This window comes from Halichoerus grypus, chromosome 6, assembly GCF_964656455.1.
Source record: "Halichoerus grypus chromosome 6, mHalGry1.hap1.1, whole genome shotgun sequence".
In the NCBI taxonomy this organism is placed as follows: domain Eukaryota; kingdom Metazoa; phylum Chordata; class Mammalia; order Carnivora; family Phocidae; genus Halichoerus; species Halichoerus grypus.
This window is the reverse complement of record NC_135717.1, coordinates 165,009,800-165,033,597: the sequence shown is the minus strand read 5'-3', so window position 1 is coordinate 165,033,597 and position 23,798 is coordinate 165,009,800. Positions and strand designations below refer to the sequence as shown.

General features: G+C 47.2%; 1 protein-coding gene and 1 long non-coding RNA gene across 3 annotated transcripts in view; one reads left to right on the top strand and one right to left on the bottom strand.

Annotated features, from left to right (window-relative positions):
- LOC118536575 (uncharacterized) overlaps positions 1-1,844 on the bottom strand; it is a 119,870-nt gene extending 118,026 nt beyond the window's left edge. Inside the window, exon 1 of the long non-coding RNA XR_013449334.1 lies at positions 1,636-1,844. This is a non-coding gene — a long non-coding RNA (uncharacterized LOC118536575). The remainder of the gene's footprint in view (positions 1-1,635) is intronic.
- A 159-nt stretch (positions 1,845-2,003) lies between these two features.
- SYN3 (synapsin III) overlaps positions 2,004-23,798 on the top strand; it is a 444,404-nt gene continuing 422,609 nt past the window's right edge. The window contains exon 1 of one of the 2 annotated variants that reach the window (XM_036093503.2): positions 2,004-2,133. The gene's annotated coding sequence lies outside the window, so the exon portion shown is untranslated. Of the gene's footprint in view, positions 2,134-7,375; positions 7,782-23,798 lie in introns of those variants that run through there. The other variant, XM_036093504.2, reaches the window with a different exon arrangement.

The window sequence follows — 23,798 nt, the reverse complement described above, 5'->3', positions numbered from 1 at the left end:
CCTCAGTATGCCTCAGTCTCCACCCCTTCCTGTTCTATCACACCCTGCCAACTTCACTTGCTACATTATTGCCTGTCCCCTAAATTTGTGATTCCTGAGCTAGTCTTACTGCCTTAGTTACTGAAGTTGGGTCACTCCCTCCTATTGACTGAGGTCACTTCCTAAGGGTCATGCAGTAAGCAGAGATGTTGGAAGACAAACTTCCAAGGGCTCAGTCCTTGGCTCTCCTCTGGTCTCACACTAGGTGGTCTCGTATTGCTCCACATCAGAACACTCCCCCGGGCACATCTCTAGCCTCAGACTCAGATCTCAGAATATATGAGAATTATATATACATTTGGTTAATATATGAAAAACAATTTGAAGAAAACCTGGCACTGTTGTTGTTGTAAGTTGCCTCATGGGTCTCTAGAATGTTAACGATGGAGCTTTAAATTTCCTTCTGCCTCCAACCTGTTCCTTCCTAGTCTTCCCCATGTGGGTAATAGCACCATTATCCCATGGATGGCTCGAGCTGAACACCTGGGAGTCAATCTTTGTTCATCTGTTTTCCTCATTCCCTAAATCCAGTTCATCATCAAGCCTTTCCGTGATACTCTAAAAATGTATTTCAACTGGTCTACTCTCCCCGTCTCTGCTGTCACCACCTTGGTCTAAGTCACCGTCATCTTTTGCCTGGGTTTGCAGTATCCTCCTGTGTTATACACTGAACTATACTCCCCCCATTTATATGTTGAAGCTCTAACCCACAGTGGGATGATAGTTGGAGATGGAGCCTTTGGGGGAGGGGTAACTAGATTTGGATGACGTCATGAGGGTGGGGACCTCATGACAGGGTTAGTGTCCTTATAAGAAGAGACACGACAGGACTTGCTCTCTTTCTCCCCGCCACGTGAGGACACAGGGAGAAGGCAGCCATTTACAAGCCAGGAAGGGAGCTCTCATCAGAAACAGACCCCGCTCGCACCTTGATCTTCACCTCCAGAACTATGAGGAAATAAATTTCTGTTGTTTAAGCCAACCAGTCTATGGTATCTTGTTATGATAGCGGGAGCGGACTAAGACACCTCCTAACTGGTCTCCCTTTGTCATTCTTTCTCTTCCAAAATCTATTCCCCACACAACAGCAAGAGGGGTGTTTTCAACATGCCATAGCGCCCCCTCCCCTAAAACTCTTCAGGGGCTTATTTTTGTCCTTATAACAAACCGAAGCTCTTTAGGGTGGCCCACCGGGTTCTGGGGAATTCGGCACCGGCCACCTCTCCAGCCTGGCGCACCTTGCCCTTGCTCTGCGCTCTGGGCCTGCCTGGTCTCCGGTTCTGGCCGCAGAGCCACGGTGCATCTGGTGCCCCCTGCCGGCCATGCTCTTCCTCCAGCCGTGGAATCCCTTCTAACTTTCAACTCTCAGATCAGTTATCACCTCCCCAAGTGGCCGCAGGAAACCATTCTATTCATAGCGTCCCCGACCCCGTTCCTTACTTAAAATCACCTTTCCCTCTCAGAACAATCCGACATTATCTTCTTTGTTTCTCCGCATTTAACCTGCCCCCACCCCGACCCCACGCAAACTACAGGAGGGCGACAGACTTCGTCTTGTTCCTGTTGCACCCCGGCCCTGAGTGCCCACCACACTACCTGAGACACGCCACGACGGTGCGGCCGGGTTTCTCTGAGGCGCCTCCTGAGGTCCTGGGAGGTCAGGTGCCTTTCTCAAAGCTGGCTTCTAAGGACGCCGCACTCTTCGCACTCCCCAAGGGGCGTCGAGACGCTCTTGGGATCGAGCATGATCACCGCACTCGGCTGCCTGGGCCGGGGGAGAGCTCAGAGTCTGGGAGCAACTTTCCCGCGTGGAGAGCAGAGGAGCGCGGTGGGGGGAGGGGCGGGAAGGGGCGGCGGGGGCGGGGCCACGGGGCGGGGCGGGGCCAAGGGGCGGGGCCTCTGAGGGGCGGGGCCTGGCTGCCCGAGCCAATGGGGCGGCTCGGCGCGGCGGGGAGGCCAGGCGGCAGAGAGGAGACGCTCGAGCGCGGTCGGGTGCGGAGGCTGAGCTCGCGGACCCGGAGTGCATCCGCAGACGGGCGCCGCGGCCGAGGCAACCACCCCGCCCCGGGCGCCGCTTTCCTGGCGGCTCGCACGGTAAGCTGAGCGCCGCCTCGAAGTACACTTTGTGGGGATTCCGGAAACTGGGAGCCCCCTCCCGCCCTCGGCCCCTCAGACGGCGCTGCCGGTGGCGTCCTCGCGCCCGGCCGCGTCCCCGGCGCGCCGGCCCTGTGCCCGTGGGATGCGGGCGCGCGGAGGGCCCGGGAGGGAGGCGACGAGCCGCCGCGCCACGCTCCCTCCACAGGCTGCCGCAGCCCGGCCCGGGCCCGACCCTGCGACGGACAGGTCGGCGCGCGGGAAATGCCTGGGGCGCAGGTGGCTCCCGGCCGGACCTCCGCTCGGCCCAGGTCTTCAGACGCCTCAGGACCTGTTGGCCTGGGGCTGGGGGTCAGATTTGTCACACCATTTCCTATTTCCAGCCGTCCTGAGGCGCGGGAGGAGATCTCCGAGCGGCTCCCTGGCCGAGCTCGGAGCGGAGACTGGCCCTGGATACCGCGCCCCGTGTATCTATTCAGCATTTACTCGGCTATCCCCGTTGTGTGCCAGGCACAGTGCTGAGCCCTGGTGCACGAAGACGGGCTTTGGAGGAGCTTTGGGGGCCAAGAAGGACAGTAGGAGGAACAGTTACCGAACACTGTAGTGCAGGGGACACGAGGTGGAGAGCAGGAGTGAGGGAGCCAGGAGGGCTTCGGGGCGAAGGTGACCACTGAGTGAGGACTGTAGGAGTCGGAGGGTTAGCCCCGCTGAGAGCTGCGGGGAGGGGGTGCAGGGGGAGGGCTGGTGGGTTAGCGGGAGTTCCAGATAGATTTTCTCGTGCCAGGGTAAGGAAGCTGAAAAAGCCCAGTATCCCATCAGGTGATCACGCAGGACCAGGGCTTACTGTCGGTAGGAAATGGGCTGTCGGCATGGCAGGGGGCTAAACCACGCTCAGGCCTTAAAATGCAGCCTTAGACTATCTCGAATTTTGTCCTGGGACGGAGTGCAGTGGAGGAATTCTGACCAGTGACCAGGTCACTCTGGTAGCTCTGTGCAAAATGGATGGAGACTGGAGCAGAAGAGAGCTGATAAGTTGTAGTTGCTGTTCAGACTTGGCTGTGAATACTCTGGTTCCGGAAGGCAGCCCCAACTGCCCAGAAGCCTTGCTCCCTGGCCTCTGGGCATGGACTTGGGCCAGGAGATGTTGCCCACATGACACTTGCTTCTGCAACCTGCGGGCCATTTTTATATTGTTTCTGGAGGCTTTGAACTCAATCTTGTCATCAGGGATGGACCCTGGAGGATTGGGAAGGGTACCTCTCCCCTTCTCTTTCTGTCTTACAGAGGCACAGTCTCAGCTCTTAGAGGCTGTAGTAAAAAGCTAGGTGTCACTGGGGAGTCAGATCAGAAAGTCACTTTAGCTATGTGCCTGGGGGATGTAATCAACCTTTCTGAATTTCAGTTTTCTGATTTAAAAAGAAATAGCATAACTACCTTTATTAGGTCAGGTTCACTCAGAGATTCTGAGGTTTGTGTATAGGGGGACTTTGGGGGAGTGATCTCACTGTCCAAGGGGGTGAGGAGTCAGGAAAACAGGATTGGGCAGAGGGAGAAGTGGACCTGTGATGTAGTGCAAAAGACGCCTCAGTTGATCCCCTGAGGCATGGGGACCAAGGCTTTGAAGTCCCATGTTGACCAGCCAGTAGATGCAGGGGGTGCATAACTTCGGTTGTCCCTTCAGCAAGACAGTTCCTGAAGAGGGACTCAGCCAACATTCGTGGCAGCAGGGCACACGGTAGAAAGGAGTGCCTTGGTCTTGGAGGGGGATTGAGAGCTGTATCATAGAGCCACCTCTGCAGGAAGGCCTTGGGAAGTAAATGTCATAACCTGACAGAAACTGGTTGGCACTGCATCTGATGCAGAACAGACATTTAAAAAGCGTTCATTTCTCTCGCCTTCAAACTTCTTGACTGCGTCTGAAAGTGGGTTGGAAAGTTAGAGTTGGGTAAATAGGCTTTTTAGAGGAAAGGAATTTTAATAATAATAGCCACAATAACTACCACTTCCTGTTACTGAGTGCCTATTATCTGTATGCATTGTCTCCTAGTTGTCTAGTAATATTCTGAGTCGGGTAATTTTATCCTTGTTTTATAGTCAACCCAGTCTTTTCCAAAACCCAACAGAGTATGTGTCCTTTTGCCATAAAATAATGGCCATAACAACAGCAGCAATCAAAACAATATGATTTGTTACACTCTATGAAGTGATTTCATTGCTGGTTTGATTAATTAATTCATTTATTTACCAGTTATTAATTCAGCAGTGTGCATTGAGTGGTTCCTAAATGGCAGGGTGCTGTCCTAGGTGCTGGGAATACAGTGGAGTCTGTCAGGGGAGAGACAGACATTAATGCTTTGATTTCTTCAGGAGCCAACACTGAAGAATAGAACATCCCATTGCATAGCCAAGAAGTGATAGAGAGTAATAGGCCCTTTTCCCAATTGACTTTCTCATCCTTCAGTTTTAGTATAACTTCCTCAGAAAGGCCTCTTGGACCATCCTTTGTAAGGCAGGTCCCCTCCCTTTTACTCTCCTATCATAGTACTTGTTCATTCATTTTATTTATTTCCTAGTTGGTGGTCCTCCCCATTAGACTGGAGGCTTCAGGAGGTCACATACTGCTTTATCCCAAGATCCCAGCACAGTGATTAGCACAGATTTCTTGAATGAGTGAAATGAATGAGGCTTGGATCTGCTTAACAGAGTGGTTAGGGAAGGCCATATTGAGGAGTGATATTTATATTGAGATCTGAGGGATGAGGAGGACCAAGCAATGCCAAGATCAAGAGGCAGAGAGAGCAGCTTATTCAAGGATCATGAGGTGGAAGAATGGAGCCCAGGTGATTGGGGAACAGCCTGAGATGAATTTGGAGAAGTAGATGAGTCCTTGGAAGACCATGCTGAGCTTGGATTTTATTCAAAGTGCAATGAAAGGTCATTGAGGGATTTTAAGCCTAATAATAATGACTTAAGGTTGTAATATATATTTGTTCGTTGTCTGTCATGCCTCTAGGAGGCAAGCTCCATGAAGAAAAGAGTTCAGTAAATATTGCTAGAGTTAATGGGTGCTCTGGTTTATGTAGCTACCAAGTGAAAAATGGAGGCAGGAGAGGAATGTGATTTTGTCACAAATTCGGAGTTAGGTGAGAAAGATGTTGGTGTCTTGGGTACAGAACAGCAGTGGTATTGGAGAAAAGTAGAAGGAATAGAGTTATACTCCATTGTAAAATGGACGAGGACTTGCTGATACATTAGATACTGGGAATAGAGGAAAGGGAAGAATCAAGGGTGACCTGTGGGTTTATGGTTTAAGATTGGGTGGATGCCAAATGTCCATCAACAGGTGAATGGATAAACAAAATGTAGTATATACTGACAGTAGAATATTACTCAGCCATAACAAGGAATGAAGTGCTCCTATATGCTACAATGTGAACAAACCTCAAAAACATGCTAAGTGAAAGAAGACAGACAAAGAAGGTCACATGTTATATGATGTCATTTATATAAAATATCTAGAGTATTTAAATCCGTAGAGACAGAAAGCAGAGTTCTGTTTGCCAGGGACTTGGGGAAAAAGGGTAAATGAGGCATAACTGCTTAAAGGGTAAACAGTTTCCTTTTGGGTTGATGAAAATGTTTTGGAATTAGATAGAGGTGGTGGTTGCACAACATTATGAATGTACTAAATGCCACTGAATTGTACACTTTAAGATGGTTAATTTTATGTTATGTGAATTTCATCTCAATTACCAAAAAAAAAAAAAAAAAAGATTGGATGGATGGGAGCACCAATAACAGAGTGGAGGAGACTGGGTGGGGAGCGGGTTGTGGAATTCACGTGCTGTCTTAGAGATACCCGTGAGACATCCACATGGAGCCTAGGGGGAGATCTGGGCTGGAGATATAAATATGGGAGTTGTCAGCACTTAGATGTCAGCCAACAAAATGGATGAGATCTAGGGAGAGACAGTGTAAAGGAGCACATCACAGCCTGGATCATTCTTCAATTTGATCTTCATACCTACCTATGAGGGAGGTGCTGTTGTCTTCATTTTCAGATGAGGTAACTAACCTCCCTCCCCTGGCCCCCACATGAACTTGCCCAAGGTAAGACACTTTGTTCTTGTGCATCTTCTGGCTTCCAGTGCTTTGCCATTCCCGTCTCAGCATGATGGCATTTAGAACTTTAGCAAGGGCCTTCCCTCCCCTCCTCCTCTCCCCATTCTGACTGAGTACTCACATGGCAGGCACTGTGCTGGGCATATGTTGGTGGAGAAATTAGAAATGGCTCTAATTTTTGTGGAGTTTACCCAGTAAACAAGCAGCTGCAGTCCACTGATACAGGGGACTTTAGGAGCCTGTAGCAGGAGCGTCTACCCCAGGTTTGGGAGTAAGAGGAGGCTTCCTAGAGAAAATGTCAGCTAAGCTGAGATTTGCAGCAGAAGCAGAAAGATGGAGCCTGAGAAAGAGATGATTCTCTGGAGGGTTCATGATCCCTGAACACCTGCTATGGGAATTCACCATTCTCTTCATTCCCCAATTCTTCACAGGTTACTGGCATTTTCCAACTTATTGAGAGGGTTTTCTATATTTTCTATAACTCTGGAGGCAATAAGCAGACAAATGGCTGAATTTGATTTCAAGTGGGAGTTTCAGAGGGGTAGCCAGATAGAGTGCATACAGCCTGGTTTTCAAAGCCAGGCTCCATCTCTTGAGCGAGTGACTTATTCTTCTGAACCTTGCTTTTAATACCTATGAAATGGAGCCAATAATGTGCATTTCCTAATGTACGAAGTAAATGAAATGACACAGTAAAGTATTAGGTACACAATAAATGCTCAAAAAACGATATCTCTCTTATCTTTTGGAGAGGAAGATTTTCTGAAAAGACCAGAAGTCCTTGCACTCTGTACACTATTTAAAATACAGATATCCATCTTCCCTCTGAAGGCTCTGATGGTTCAGGATGGAACACAGCGTTCTGTATGTTTAGAAAGCAGCCCACATGATCCTGGTAAAAGCAAGTCCAGGAACCATTGGCTTGACCAAATACTTGAGTCATTGCTATGATGAACATGAAAGGGTTAAGCACCTAAAAGCAGAATTTTGCCTTCTAGGAATTATTAGCCAATGACAGTGCTGACCGATGATGTAATGTCTTTGGCTGGCACTCCATTGGTTAAGTGTATTGTTTCTCTCGCCGCTTCAGCTGTGTGAGGAGCAAAGCTGGAGCCCAAGGGTTAATAATTCTGTGGCAGCAGATAGAGCAATTTTTTTTCCCATTCCTCTTCTGCTAGGTGTGAGTGTATAGCCCAGCTCAGCTGATTGTTGCCCTTCTCCTTCCAATAAACAGCTGCATCTTCCTCCTTACCTCCTCCCAAGCAGAGCACATGTCTCCGTAGTACTACAGAGGAGGAGGAGGAGGAGGAGGAGGAGGAGGGAGAAGGGGAGGAGGAGGAGGAGGCTCAGGATCTTTTAGGGAAGAGAGAACCCTTTCAAAGTTCCACGCGGCAGTCTCTCCTTGCCACTGGGGACGGGCACAGCCCCCGCTACTCTGGCCTACAAATGTCCCACTGGATGAATTGCTAAAACTGCCACCTGATTCTGAGCATTGTTCAACCTGGCGGGATCCTCAGAACCGGGAGGTGAGCCCAGGGTTTTGGAAGAGGGAGTGGGCCTAGCAGAGAGGAGCTCTAGACTGGAGGTCTGGAGAGAGGGAACAGCCCTAGACTGAAGGTCAAGCATAGGCTCCATCCCATAGCCCTGGCATGCGGTGTGAGCTTGGGCAGGACGGTTTCCCTCTTTGGGTCTGTTTGCTCAAGTGCACAGTGTGAGGCTTGGATTAGGGCCCTCTGAATTCTGGGAGACACTGGCAGGGGAGTGTGCTGACCAGAAGCAATAAACAAGTATGTAGCTTTCTGTCAAATGATCTCTGTAGATAAATGCTTTGCTCCTGGAATCTTGGGCAGCAGGGGAGTTTCAGGGGAGGGCTGTCTCCCTGGAGCCAGCCATAACCCAGGCTTCTCATATCGTCTGGACTCTGTCTTCAGTGCTCCCACTCAGCCAAGTGGCCCTTCGTAGACTCTGGGCTGAGGTTTCTCCAGAAACACCTGAATTGTCTCAGGATTTTAATCATGTCCTTTGAGGGGACCTTTGGGTTCCTGACCCTTGAGTTATCAGTGTGCCTTAATGAATTTGGCTTTCCTAGTTGTCCCATGCTGGAGCTCCTAAGGTGGGAGAATTATTTTTGCATTATTGGATAGCTTAGCTGTGACAGTTTTCTTGTGTGTTTTTAGTGGGGCATGCATTATTGCTCCAGCCTGAAACTTCTCATCTTGCCCAGAGAGGTCCAAATGCAAGCATGTCAGCCTCAAGGTGTAAAATGAAAAAAAGTAGAAATGAGATGAGGTGGGGAGAGGGGAACAGAATAACTGGAAAAGCCTGATGATAAGAAACTGACCTTCATTTCATAGGTAATTCAAGAAAGTCTGCATTTTACAGACAAGCTATGATGCTACTTCCCTCTTGCAACACTCCAAAAAAGACATAAATAAAAAGTTCTATTATTTTTATTTTTCAGAATTTAGTTATGTGTGGGGAGTTTCCAATTCCTTTAGGGAGAGTAGAACCTACAAAGTGTTCTCTCTGTGTCTTATATGACCCTTGGCGTCTGCTGCCCTGTGTTCTGGGTCAGGCTTTGCTGCTGAGGAACATATGGGCCCTTCGGCAAGTCGCTGTGTCCCTGTGAGCCTTGTTTTCTGCATTTGTCAATCACAGGGGCAGGAGGGAGTTGGACTAGCTGACTTCTAGAGCCCTCATAGCTCTGGCTGTCTTGCTTTGAATTGCAAAAAGCCTTTGTAATCTGAGGCTGTTGATTAAGTGGGTTGGATAGGTAAAGAATCTTTGAATAAAGGAATGTGTAGCATGAGTCCTCTAAGTGTTAAAACATGTTAGCATGTTTTAACTCATTTCACTCCCTCAGTAGCCCTGGGAGTAGATGTAATTAACCCCACTCTACAGATATGAAATTACCGAAGATCATCATACAATAAATGTTGAGACTGGTATTTGTGCAGGTGACCAAACTGGGATGGTGGTGCTTGTCAGGATAATGGAAGGGCTGGAGCTGGAATCCTTACCTACCTTTGCTTCCATGCATGCTCTTCTTTCTACTACAAATCAAGCACTGATTTTAAGACTAACTAGTTCAGCCAGTTAATGTGGACTATCCAGGTTAATATCTGGGACAGCAGAAATTAGGGAACCCTGGGTCTGAAAGGGACCTTACAATCCTTTGGACCAGGCTCCTCAATATATAGCTGAGAAAATGGAGGTCCAGAGAAGTTAGGTGACTTGTTCCTGTCACTCATTGAGTCAGTAGATGGCAGGGATGGAGACCAAGATTCCTTGACTTAGGTGTTTGAAGGTGTATTGTTATTAATGAGTTTTTAAAAAATACCTTCATCTGCGAAATTTGGGATCATTTGAATTTAGCTATTCTCACCTCTGTCTGTTCTCACCAGGCCACTTTGAAGTGGTAAAGGATTTAAGTAAGAATCATTTAACACTTAACCTGCACTTGGCATGGTGGCAGGTGTCTGAAACATGAAAGGCGGTTGGTAAGCAAGCTGAGTATGAGACCTGGTCAGTTTCCTTCAGGAGCCTCGCGATGCAAGCTGTATTTCATGAGAGTCTAACTCACAGGTCAGCGATCTTTCTTAGTGGATGAGCTGGGTGGGACCCTGCCCCTTTTTCTCTGTGTGTGACTGGCACCTAATTTGTACCACTATAAGAGTACTTGCTGCATGACATGTGTCTCTGTTCTTTGTCTTTCCAGCTAAGCTGCATGTTTCCCAAAATGTGGAACTTAATTAATCAGTGGAGCTGCCTAATGGGGAGGTGGGTGTCAATATCTTGGATGTGCAGAGATGTACACCCAGAAATAAAAACCATCAAGTAATTATTAAAAAGCACAATGCAGATACTTGACTCCTTCCTTGATAACTGTAACGTTAACTTAACACCAGGCTTCAAACATCCTAATGATTATCATAGGAAAGAGGGGTTATAATTACTCTGCAGGGCTGAAGAGCAAAGCTAGCAGCAATGGGTGGAAGTTGGAGGAGAGCAGGTAGCAGATGAATAGAGGAAACTTGTACTGATGGTGGGGCCTGTCCAATGGGTCAGTCTCACCTTTCACACCCTTGTCATCTCTTGGAAACCCTCAGGGATTACTGCCCCGGCAAAGAGTAGCACTTGGTAGCTTTTAATGCCCCTTGTAGATCTAAGATTTCTTGATTATCTATCAAGCAGGTGCAAATGAGAAGAGGCCTGGAGTATAGCAGAGCTGCATCTTAGTCTTTAGGGTCCAAAGCCATAGTATGGGGTGGAAATCATTCATAGCCAAAATAACCATTGAAAATATCTTAATTGCCAAAAAATTGCATTACATGTGGTTTTTGTGTATGCAACCTGAACGGTAATTCATATGCTAACTAGTGTATAAAACACTGATTTAGACTAAGAGAAGTAGCAACATAAAGCCTATCTGCTGTTGCTTGGGTCTTCCTACTGTTCTCTCTAAGGTAATTGTAAAATTTCTCACTTGCATGGGGTAGGAGATGAAGAATTCTCAAATGTTCTTGCTTGCTTGTAAGTATAATGCTATTCTGTTTGGATAAACAGTCTCTAATACCATTAAATGTGTTTAACAGTTTGTTTTTAATGATAATGAAAATTAAATGAGATAATATATGTGGAAACCGGGAACCCAGCAACTGTTACAGAGTAGATGCTCAGTATAATTTTACTGAAAAGAAATAAACATCTTGCTTTAATGTATTTGTCTATGCGGGTCTTTGAAAAGTTTTAGAGAAAAACCTGGCCACCTGTGCCCAGGCTGGCATTTCCTACTTGAAGCCTGTCTTGTTTGGCTTCTCTGCACAGGGTTCACCCTCTTGCCCCTGAATACTGTTTGTAAAATCCAAAGTGGAAAAAGAATGAGGTTGGAAGCTTCACAGACCTGAATTCAAAACACTAGCCATTACCTATCATTGTGTGTCATTGGCCATGTTACTTAACCTCTCCATGTTTGTTTTTTTCACTTGTGAAAATGGGATCAGTAGATCCCGCCTTGAAGGGTGGATGGGGGCTTAAATGAGAGAACCTTTAGAACATATATAGAGTAGGTGTTCTATAAATGGCTACTTAACTTGTTCTCCACAGAAAGATGTTACAGAGAGGTGTTGTTGTTGTTTTTTCTTCACTTTCACCTCAAACTTCTTGGCCCACATTAGTAGCATTTCTATATAGTTTTGTACAAACTTTCAGGAAACCTCATGTGACATTATTCTAAGAATGCATTTGCTTGCAGCCTTGTCCCCTCCAAGCTCATCTTCATGGCAGTCACCTAACGAAGCATCAGAAAGCTGCACTCGGAAGGGAAATGTTGTGCCTAATACATTTTTAAAACCCCAGGAGCTGATTTAAATATTCTGGGCTGGGATGCTTACTCAGGGGCCAAGTGGGCAGGTAATTTGAGGGGTGCTACAGAAGCCAAAGTATGGCTCCAAATTCAAAGCATTGGGGATTTCATTATTGAATTTTCATTCCTTGGGCTTATGTATTCATCCATTTAACAAATATTTATGTAGTTCTTACACTGTGATAAGCAATGACATAGGTGCTGGGAATAGATCAGTGAACAATGCAGACAAGATCCCTACCTTTGTGGATCTTATATTCTGATGGAGGAATCGAAAATAACCACAAAACAGTTACATTGTGGTATATCAGTTAGTGGCAAGGGCCTTGAAGAAAAATAAAAGAGTGTAAGGGCATAGGAAGAGGCCCTTATAGAAAAGTCCATTAAAGGTCTTTGAGGAGTTGCTATTTCAGCAAGGGGAGAGTTTGAGAAGGTATAACTAGAGAGGTACCCAAAACCAGGTCTGGTGGGGACTCGTGGGCTGTAGAGAGAGGTTTGGATTCTACTCTTAGCTGGAGGTTTTGAGTAAGGAGGTTACATGGCTTGACTTATTCTTTTAATTGGTTTTGTTTTTTAAATTGCCATATGGTAAAGTTGACGTTGTTTTGGTGTTTAGTTCTATGACTTTCACCACACGTGTTAGCCGCACATGTAGATTCATGGAAGTACCAACATCACAGTGACACAGAACAGTTTCATCACCCAGAAACCTCCCTCCTAATGTCCCTTTGCAGTCACAAACTCCCCATCTCTAACATTTGGCAACAAGAACTCTACTTTCCATCACGACCGTTTTGTCTTTCTAAGGATATGATGTCAGTGGAATCATATAGTATGTAACCTTCTGAGGCTGGCTTCTTTCTCTGAGCACAACGCCCTTGAGATTCATCCGTGTTGTTGCAGGTGTCAATAGTTTGTTCATTTTTATTGCTGGCTAGAATTCCATTGTGTGGACGTACCACAGTGTGTCCATTCATTTACCCTTGAAGGACAATTGGGTCGTTTCCAGGTTTTGGCTGTTACTAATAGAGCTGCTATAAACATTTGTGCTCAGGTTTTTGTATGCACACACATTTTTGGGTCTCTAGGGTAAATACTCAACTGTTGGATTGCTGGGACATAACAATAAATTTACACTTAACTTTATAAGAAACTGCCAAACGATTTCCAGCGTGGCTTTACCATTTTGCATTCCCATCAGCGATGTGTGAAAGTTCCACTTACTCTGCATTCTTGTCAGCACTTGTCATTGTCATTATTTTTTATTTTAGCCATTCTAATAGTTTAATTGTATCTTTCCATGGTTTTAATTTGCATTTACCTAGTAGCCAATGATATTGAATATCTTTTCACATGTTTATTTGCCATCCTTATATTCTCTTTAGTGAGGTGTCTGTTCATGTCTGTTATCCATTTTTTAAATTGCTTTTTTGTTTCTCACTGCTAAGTTTTGAGTATTCTTTATATCTTCTGGATATCAGTGTTTTCTTGAATATGTGATCTATAAATATTTAACTTGTTTTTAAGGAATCATTCTGAATTCCTTGTGGGAGGGAGGCTGCAGCGGGGAGGGGTGGAAGCAGAAGGATCAGCAGCAGACCATTGCAATAGTCCATGGAGAGAGATGATGGCAGTTTGGACTAACGTCATTTGGGTGGAAGAGGTCAAAATCAAGGAAACTTTTGAGAGTAGAGCCATCTGAACTTGACGATGGGTGGAATGTGGAATGTGAGGGAAAAGAGGCGTCAAGGATGACCATAGTGCTAGAGGGGCTGAGCATTTAAATATATTTCAGGTATGGTGTCTGCCCTCAAGAAGCTCTCAGTCTAGTGAGAGGAGACTTACTATAAGCAGTTCACCTGGAATACAATCTCTGTGCTCACAGAGGTCATGAGAAAAGAACTGGGGGAGCACAGGTGATGGAAAATTTACTAAGTGTAAGATTTGTGAGGACAGCTCTCTGGACTGCCACTCTCAAACTTCAGTGTCTGTAAGAATCAGGGGAGAAGGTTATTAAAAATGCAGCTGGCTAGGCTCCTGCCCCAAAAATAAGAGGCCTATGGTTAGCAACACCACAAATTATTCTGTGTAGGTGATTGGTTGACCATTATGAGAAACCCTTGGGGGAACTGGGGGAACTTCAGAGAAGAGGTGATGTCTGAGGTCGACTTTCAGGGTTCAGTGAGAATTCTGACTTGGAGAAAGCTGTGGAAAGGGCAGCTGGGTATGGTCTTGTGAGAGAAGAGCAAAAGCAAAGGCTTGGAAGAACAATAGAGCCTGACTGGATCCTAGAGTAATATAGGTGGGGTGATGATGATGACTCTTGACCAGAGAACTCATGTCTGGGAGTTAGTGATAAGTCATGGGACTTCCTGTGCTCAATGAGTCTAAAGTGGTTGCCACCACCCAGCAGCTCTCCAGGTACTAACAAGGGGCCCACCGTGGTGAAATGTACCAGGCAGTCCAATGCTGGGTGTGCAGAGGGTCTGTTGTGCTTTCAAAGTCTCATGTGACCAAGTGCCTTTGAGGACAGAACGAGCCGGCTGGGGGTACTGTGTGCAGAGGTTTGCAGAAGGATGCCCTGTCCTTAGGACCCCTTTGGGCCTTCTTTGAAGCTTAAAGACTCTGCATCTCCTTTTCACACATGATCTTGCCTACTTCCCAAGGATGCTGAACCACATCTTCCTGTGGCGTAACTACTACTCACTGTGTGCCAAGCATAGTCCAAAGCACTTTATATGATTAAGCCATTTAATTCTCCCAACAAGCCTATGGATGAGATGGAACAGTTATTTCTGTTTTATGTTGAGCAGCCGAGGCACTGAAAGATGAATGACTGGCTCAAGGGCACCGTGCTACAAAGTAGAAGAGCTGGCATATTAACCCAGGGAATTTTGACTTCAGAGCCCAGGCTTTTAACTGTTATGCTGCATATGCCCTCTGAGGGCATCTGTAGAGGATGAGAGGGATCGAGAAGCCAGAGTGGCCGCGGTACCATGCGCACTGTCCTTACTGCAGCCCAGTCACGGTTATGCGGCATTCACAGGGTTATTCCCTGTAGGGACTATCTCAGTAATACACTTTAATGTTAAAAGATTTTTCTTTTGGGGCGCCTGGATGGCTCAGTCGTTAAGCGGCTGCCTTCGGCTCAGGTCATGATGCTGGGGTCCTGGGATCGAGCCCCGCATCGGGCTCCCTGCTCTGAGGGAAGCCTGCTTCTCCCTCTCCCACTCCCCCTGCTTGTGTTCCCTCTCTCTCTGTGTCCCTCTCTGTCAAATAAATAAATAAAATCTTTAAAAAAAAAAAAAGATTTTTCTTTTTTGATTCTAGCTTTTGGGTTAAAACTTACTATTTTTATTCTTTCTTGTCTAGTTAAGAACAATATGATAAATCAATTGTGAGGTTTGAAATGGCAACATAAGGTGTTGTGGTATCATGATGCTCCTAAAAGTAGTTGTTATATGTGGAACTGTTCACCAGTATACTAAATGGCCCCAGGTTATTATGCTTTAGAGTTCTTCTAAATCTGTCTTCAAGCAGCTAGTGTATTTTCCTCCAGCAAAATTCTTTCTGATTTACGTTTGTTTGCTGAAGTCAGGCAGGCAAACGACCAAATCTACGTGCATTGTTTCCTAAGGAAGAGTCAATAGGCTCTGACTAGCGGGCTTTTCTCCTTTTTTTTTTTTTTTGTAATGTTCAGAGAGAGGTGCGTAGACTGGTGGGTCTGGAGACCTTTTCCACCTTATTTCAAGATTCTCAATGGTGCTACTATAACAATTTCTGTAGACTGGGTGCTTAAACAACAGACATTTATTTCTCACAGCTTCCAGAGGGAAGTCTATGATCAGGGTGTCAGTATATTGGGTTCTGGTGAGGGCCTTCTTCCTGGTTCGCAGATGGCCATCTTTTTACTGTGTCCTAACATCGTGGAGAGCAGGGAAAGAGGATGTAAGCTCTCTGCGTGTCTCTTCATGACCTGATTATCTCCCAAAGGCCTCATCTCCAAACACCATCATGCTGGGGATTAGGGGTTCAATGTAGGAATTTGCGGGGGACACAAACATTCAGTCCATAGCAGTTGGGTAGTTGAATTTGCTAGGCAAGAGATGTCCAGACAGGGCAGAGGGAGTACAGTGTGATCTGGGAGAATTTTGAAGTTCCCTTGGCCAACGGAGAGCAGGAGTTCTAGGGAGGCTTCCTGAGCCTAGAACTGAGTTTTGAAAGATGAATGGAGTTAACTAATCCAGTGGGGTGGGGAGGGGCTTAGAGAAGAATAAAATCGGATGCCATTCCAAGAGTCAGGAACAGCATGTGCAAAGGTGTAACACCACATGGCAGGTAAGCAGGTTAAGTGTTAGTGAATATAATGGTGCCAGATGAAGCTGGAGACAAAGCTGGCCAGATCAGAAAGGGTCTCAGTGCTACATGGAAGGGCTTGAGCTGACATCAAGGAACAGCTGCCGTGTTTAAGTGATGTGGTCAGATTTTTGTTTTTAAAGAATGTCTCTGACAGTCTAAGCTATGGAAATGCATTTGGAGGAGACCTAATTGTGTGCAGGGAGACCAGGAAGGAAGGTTCTGCAGTGGTCCCCGCAAGAGATTATGCATGTCTGAGCTAGAAGTTGAGAGAGATGAAGACAGTCTCAAAGCTTCCCTTTTATTGAGCCCCACACCCAGAATAACCCCCTTTTCTCTGTTATGGGGCTGTCTGAAGGTGAATTTAATATGATCCCTGTCCTCAAAAAGCTGGTAATATAGAGACATCTGAGAAACCATTGGCAATGCAAGAGGTGGATTCACCAAGTTTTTTTGATTCACAAATATCTTTTGAATGCTTCCAATGTGCTAGCCCTTTCCAGGGGTTATGATAGGACAGTGAAAAAAACCAACAAAAGTCCTGTCCTCATGGGGATCACATTCAAGTTGGAGGGAGCATAGAAAGGAGACACTACAAAGGTAAGATATATTAATATGTTGCATGGTAGTGGATATTACAGAAAAAAGAGAGAAGGGGGAGAGAGGTGTTGGAGGAGGGACTACAATTTTTTAAAAGGTAACATTTGAATAATGAGCTAAAGGAGGAAAGGGAATGGTATCCTAAATACACAAATATAGAGACTAAAATACCTATCTGGAGGCATTGTGGTATAGCAACTTTGAACACGACCTTTGAGGAAAAGCAGACTTAAATTTAAATCCTGGCTCCATGCCATACTGGCTGGGTGACCTTAGACATATTACTTCACCTCCTTGAACATGGATTTCCTTATCCCTAAAGTGGGATTGGTGATGTTCATCTCCCAGGATTGCTATGAGGATGGAAAGAGATACTTCTTGCTTAGTGCTGAGCCTGGCACATTGAAAATATTCATAATGTTGGGGGTGATTCTGGTGAGGCATCATCAAGGAAAAGGGCCCTGGGAGGTGCACCAGGGGCATTTGAAACAGGATTTCCTGACTAGGGCTCTCTGCTCTGCTGTTGCAGGCTCTGCAGAACTGAGTCATGGGCCCTTGGGGGCTGAGAGGCAAAAGTCCCAGAACAGCCTCTTCAGTAAAGAGGACAGGAGAGCCATGAGGCCCAGTGTCATGCCATGTTCTGTGGTCCTTGGAAGTCTCCACGCATCTTGGGAAGGATTCTGCCCCTAGGCAGGTCCCAAACCCCTGGGAAAGGATGTGAGAGAAGCTTTTTGTGCTTTAAAAAATAATGGAGGTGAAAATTGGTGGGTGTGAAGGCGAGTCTGGCTCTTCTTCAGCAGTTTTACCGGTGAGCACAACAGAAATGGTTGTTTTCTGCGGGGGTTAGAGGAAGCAGCTGCCAAAGCCGCCATTCCCATCCCGGCTGTGAAAAAGCCCTTCCTTGCCTGCGAGTGACAGAGGAGAGGGCTGCTCTCCGGAAGGAGTTGGCAGCAGCTGCTGGGGATCTTTGGGTGGAAATCTAGGATATGAAAGCTCAGCTTCCCGTGGGCGCTTCCTTCAGCCTGTCTCATGTCATCAACCGTTGGTATCATGGTGCCTGCCTGAAGGGGCATTACCGCCACTTGGCTAAGACTAGCTACTGCCCAAGGCTGCTTCTGGGGGATGGTCTGGGGGCAGCAAGCCACTGCAGAGCAGGGGAGTGAGCGAGGGCACAGCATCGGTTGGGATTCCTCTAATCTGTTCCTTTTTCCTTTTTTCATTGTCTGAGTCTTCTGTTTTCTTGCGTTTTTTTTCTTTATTCAGTTTCATTATTTTACTCATCCACCCCCCCGTTCTTTTTCTTCTTCTTCCTGCCATCCTCATTTTCTTCTTAGATCTTTCTTTTTCTTCCCCCTTCTTTCCTTCTTTCCATCTACTCTTTGTTAATTCATTATCAATCCATCAAGCATGTTCTCGGCGCAGTGCTAGCCCTGGGCACCAATAACACCTTGCCTGCACTCAGAAGCTCAGCTGCTGCAGGAAGAGGGAGGAGGGGAAATAAACAGGCAAAGCCTGCAGTGAACAGTCTAGACTCTGGAGTCAGACAAACCTGATTAGAGTTCGCCACTTCCTCCATGTGTTACCTTGGGCAAGTTACTGAACCTTTCTGAGCCTCAGATGTTTCAGCTCTCAGAATACTAGAACGTTCTTCCTAGGATTGCTAGGAATACAGGAGGGAGTGCAGGTAACGTGCTTAGCGGAGTGCCTTGCGTGTAGCAAGAATTCAGGCAATGTTGTTATTAATATAGTCTGACAAATATTATTAGGCATCAGGATAAAGGAAGGGAGAGAGAGAAAACCACTTTTCTGTGTCTGGTTCTTGCCCCTGAAAGTAAGAATCAAAGATACGCCACAGAGTTCCTCAGGTATGAACCCCTCATTTTATAGATAAGCAAAGAAGCCCATGGGTAGAGGGGTGACTTGCCTTGGGGATGCCTAGGGATAGAGTGGAGTCCAAACCATCTGAGTTGAGTCCTTATCCCACATAGAATCGTGGTGGCAACTGTGCAATTTACTCTACCTTTCTGGGCCTCAGTTTCCTCTGTATGTAAAGTGGATAACAGCAAAGGATTACTGTTAGGACTAGTTGGTTTAATATAGGAACAGGGCTTAAAACACTACTTAGCACATAGGAAACATTATACAAATATTAGGTGCTACTATTACTGTTATTAGTATTATTGTCCTCATCATCATCACTCTTGTGAAGGTCACACAGTGGGCCAGTGGTGGTGGTCGCCACCCCCCTCCTTTAGTGGAAATATGTATGCTAGCCTTGCCCACACCTGCCCCTTTGCACAGGCGGCAAGGCTGCCAGCTTTCCTAACCTACAAGAGGGAGCTGTGTCCCCATAATTGCAGCTGCGCCCACATAACTGAGCTGTTCCCAGAACCTTCTGAACCAGTGCCTGGGTTCAGGCGCTCTGAGGTGAAGGGCACTGCAGGGTCTGTCACGGGCTGCCAGGAGGTGTCAGCTTACAGGGAGTACCTCACTGATGCTTAGCACCAGCAGAGTTGGGGGGAGCTGGGCCAGCAAGCCAGGGTGGCACAGTGGTTGAAGGGCTGCATCTGGAGACGGACTAGACTGATGTAGAGGCAAGATTGAATTTTGCCACTTAGCTGGTACATGATGTTCTGCAGGTTGCCTTACCCCCTTCAGCTTCAGTTTCTCATCTGTAAAATGGGGTTAATGGTAGTATTTGCTTCACAGGGTTCTGTGAGGATTAATGAAATGATACTTGTCGTGAGCTCAGTGCTAGTAAGCATGGGCCACTTGCTGGCTATTACTTTCTGCTTTTGAAGAGAAAAGTGCTCTCTGTCTGGAGAGAGTGAAGCGAATGACTAGCAACTGTGCACTGACATCCAGAGAATCTTGTATTTTAATTGTGGTAATTTTGGAGTCAGAAAAAAAACACCAGCTGAAGACTCAGGAGACCTGTGTTCTGGGCCTGGCCTGGCCTCTGCTTCACTGAGTGACCCTGGACAAGTCACTTCCTTGTGTGTGTTGTCTCCCTATCAGGCAACAAAGTCGTGGGAGCAGGACAGCCACACTGCACAGTTCTGTGTGTTTCACAGGGGCGCCCTCCACGTCCAGCCCCACCAGGTAACTGTCTCTGCCAGGACACAGCCCATGCCCCCTCCCCCCGGAATGCCAGAGTTCTTCACCAGATGCTTCCCGAGTGCCCAGTGTGCCAGTCCCGTGTCCAAGTGCCGTGCTCGGTGCCTGGATGAGGATGGAGTGGGCAGGGTCACGGGGGAATCTGGCAGGAAGTGCACCACTCTTAATATAAGGAAAATGCTGCAGGATAATGGAAGAAGATGCACAGTCGGCCCCCCCTTATCCACGTTTTCATTTCCCGCAGGTTCAGCTACCTGTGGTCGACCTCCATCTGGAAGCAGATGGTCCCCTGAGGTAGCGTCAGAAGGTCATAGCAGCCTTTATGCTGCGTCCCCATACCCACGTCATCCCCCACACTTCATCTCATCACGTAGGCATTTTACCGTCTCACATCATCACGAGAAGGGTGAGTACAGCACAACGAGATATTCTGAGGGAGAGACCACATTAATATAACTCTTATTATGGTATATGATAATAATTGTTCTATTTTATTATTAGCTATTGTTGCTAATCTCTTACAGTGCCTAAAATATAAATTAAACTTTCTCATAGGAAGAAAACAGCATAGAGAGGGTTCGGTACCATCCGCGGTTTCAGGCACCCATGGGGGGAACATACCTCCCCACCCCCTGGGGATAAGGGGGGCTACTGTAGTTGGTGAAGGGCACTAGGGTCAATGTTAAATGGAGTGGTCAGGGACGGGTGCTGAGGAAGTGACATTGGAGGTGGACCTGAATGACAAGGAGGCAGCAAGGGGAAGACGGAAGAACATTCTCGCAGAGGGAAGAGCAAGTGCTGAGGCCTGAGGGCAGTGGGGCAGGGATGCTGGAGAGTGAGGTCAGCTTGTTTGAGAAATAGAAGGACCAGTTCAGTTTGGATATAGAAAATGAGTGAAGGGAAGGGAGTCCGGATGATGTGTGTTCCCCCCACCCCGGTCAGGCTGTGAAAGAAGCTTGAGTGCCATCCAAACCACAGTGGGTACCACTGAAGGGTGGGAGTCATGGCCGGGGAGCAGGTGCGGGGGGCAGGGAGGGCAGACGGGAACTTCCTCGTTGGTCCAGGTGAGGATGACAGTGGCTCGGACCCTGGTGGTGGCCGTGGAGTTGGAAGAAGTAGATGTACTCTGAGGCTGTGTTAGGGAGGAGGGTTGATGATGGCGTGTGGGGGACAGCTGGAGAGGGAAGAATCGTGGGATCTCCCCACATTTCTGTTTTAAACAACCAATTGTGGTATTTACTGAGCTGGGAAGATGAAAAGAGGGCAGTTTGGGGTGGGGGAGATGGCAGGGAATGGAGTTCTGTTTGGGACGTGATAAATTTAAGATGCCTAATAGCGTGCTTTTGCTGCTCTCTGGAGTAAACTTGCTAAATTACTCATTAGGGCGGCACCTGCCTGCCAGAAGCACCGCCAGGCTGGCCATCTGCCCTGCCAAGCTTGGGCAGGAGGCTGCGGACACCTGAAGGTGATAGGATTGGATGTGCAGTACTCAGCCTGGTCTCCGCAGGGCTGTGCTCTCTCTCCCCATCTCTCTCTCTCTTTCTGTACTTCTGTCTCTTTCACTTTCTCTGTCTCTATCTTTCTCTGTCCCTCTCTATGTCCTTCTCTGTCTCTGTTTCCCTGCCTTACTTTCTCTCTGTCTCTTTGTCTCTCTGTCTCTATCCCTCCCTCTCTGCATTTCTCTGTTTCTCCCTGTCTCTCTGTGTCTCTGCATGTCTCTCTCTGTCTCTGTCTCTCTGTGTGTCTCTCTCTATGTCCTTCTCTGCCTCCCTGTCTCTCTCTGTATGCCTCTTTGTCTATCTCTCCCTGTCTCTCTTTGTGTCTCTCTGTATCTGTGTATGTGTCTCTCTATCTCTCCCTGTCTCTCTTTGTGTCTATATGTGTTTGTGTCTCTCTCTGTCTCTCTCTGTCTCTTTCTCTCTCACCCGTCAGTAGCTTCCTTCAGATGTTCCAGGTAAAACTTGTTTCCTCTCATTTCAGTCCTTCTTCCTTTGCCCGAGTGAGCCTCTCAGAGGTCTCCTGTGTCTCTAGGAAGAAGGTTACTCACTTGGCTCTGTGTGTTTTCTGATCTGACAGAAGGAAACACCGTGTCTGGTTCCTGGACCTTGGCGATGCTGGCATCTCTCCTTGACTCTGGGTTCCCAGCTGTGCCTGCCACTACCTCTAACTCAGTGAGTCCACAGCCAGACATGGTCCCTCCCCCAAAACCACAGGGACAGGTGTGCACAGGGCTTTGCAGGGACACAGAACAGCTCTCTTAATCTCAGTTGGTTGGTGAGAGTAGTCAGGGAAGCATCCCTAAGGGAGAAGGGCATGAGCTGCGTCAGAAGTAACCAGCTAAGGAACATAGGGGAGCAAAGGGAAGGTCATGCCAGGCAGAGGGAACGGAGATGTGAAACCGTTGTGTGGGGGCCGTGTTGTAGATGACCAGGAACTCGGAGCAGCTCTGTAGAGCTAAGCTATGTTTATGGCACCCAAGAAGCCAGATACCAGGCTCACGGAGGCCCAAGGTACCATGATGTGAGAGAAAATCAATAGGCCCTGGCCCCAGAAAGCCCTGGGTTTGAATCCCTGGAGGGGCAGTGCTGCCTAGTAATTAGGATCATGCCCACTGGAGCCTGGTTGCCTAGGTTTGAATTGAAGCTCTGCCACTTAGCAGGGTAACTTTGGGCCTCAGTGTCCACAACTATAATGTGCGGGTGATAATAGCACACCTACCTCGTAAAGCTAGAGGAAGGATGGCCTGAGTTAATATGTGTCTGGTGCTTACAACAATGCCTGACAGAACTGTAATGATGATTTACAAGTTGAGTGACTATGTAAATTACTTATCATCTCTGGCCCTCAGTTTCTTCCTCTGTAAAGTGGGGGTGATGGCACTTCCTGAGATATATCTATATATCCTGCTCATGATAGCACAGTGTTTAGCATTTCATAGATGCTAAGTAAATGATAGCAGTTAGTTTTACATTGCAAACGTTAAAGAAGGGAGTTCTGTATGGACTAAAGAAATAGTATCAACTGATTTAATGGATAAATGGAAGATAAAGAATTAGAAAGGAAGAAAAGAAAGAAGGAAGGAGGAAGAGATAGAGGGAAGGAAAGAAAGGCCAGATTCTAAGAAGGAGCCTCTTGGAAGCACACTTTGTAAATGGGACAAAGACAAAAAAGATGGACCTGATGCTGCCCAACTTGCATTTTCTGAGCAGGCCCACATGCAGGATGAGGCACCAGCAGCTCTGCTGAGGGACTCATCGAGGGTCCCCCACTGCATTCCCCTGCTCCCAGCCACACTCTGCACCCACTAGCATACCCAAACCTCAAAACTTCCTGACTTCATATAGAGATAATGCAACCGTTCTGTTTCCTGGCCTGTTGCTGCAGAGCAAGGTGTGGGCAAGAGAACCTTTCGGCAGGTGCCGCTCCAAGGGCATGGGCACTGGGGAACACAGACCCACAGTGATGTGTCCAGAGACTTGGATGTTCCCTTGGATACTAAGTTTTCCCATTGTATACAATAGCCAGGTTTTCTCAACAAAATCAGGACAGAGGGGCTTTCTGGGTTTTCACTGGCAGGGATTGAGAGAGCAGAGCATTCACAGCTCTGAGCCTGGAAGTGGCTAGCACTTGGGTTTCCATCCAGGTAGATGGGCATGGCAGCCATAGCTCTAGGAGTTGCAGGTGCTCTCCCAGGAGTTGGGAATTGGATCCCCCTGGGGGAACACAACCCCAGCAGGGCCTGTCCTTGAAGGAGAGCTCCAGGACCCCAGTCATGGATTCAAGACAGAGATTGGATACTGCAGTCTTATTGGATTACTGGCAGCTGGTGAATGGGAGAGCCCAACTGATCACAGAAAAGAAAACAACCTAAGCAAGGTCAGCCCTTGGGTCACTCAGAGATTTAATGTTAGGGGTAATAGGCAGTGGTATGTTGACCTCAGGTTTATACAGGAGCCTGGGGTACCCTTGGACAAGTTCTGCATGTGACTGACAGAAAAGGTGATCTGGGGACCTGAGAAGCCCCAGCCCTTATAGTTGGTTTTAGAAAAGTGAGTTATGGGCGCCTGGGTGGCTCAGTCGTTAAGCGTCTGCATTCGGCTCAGGT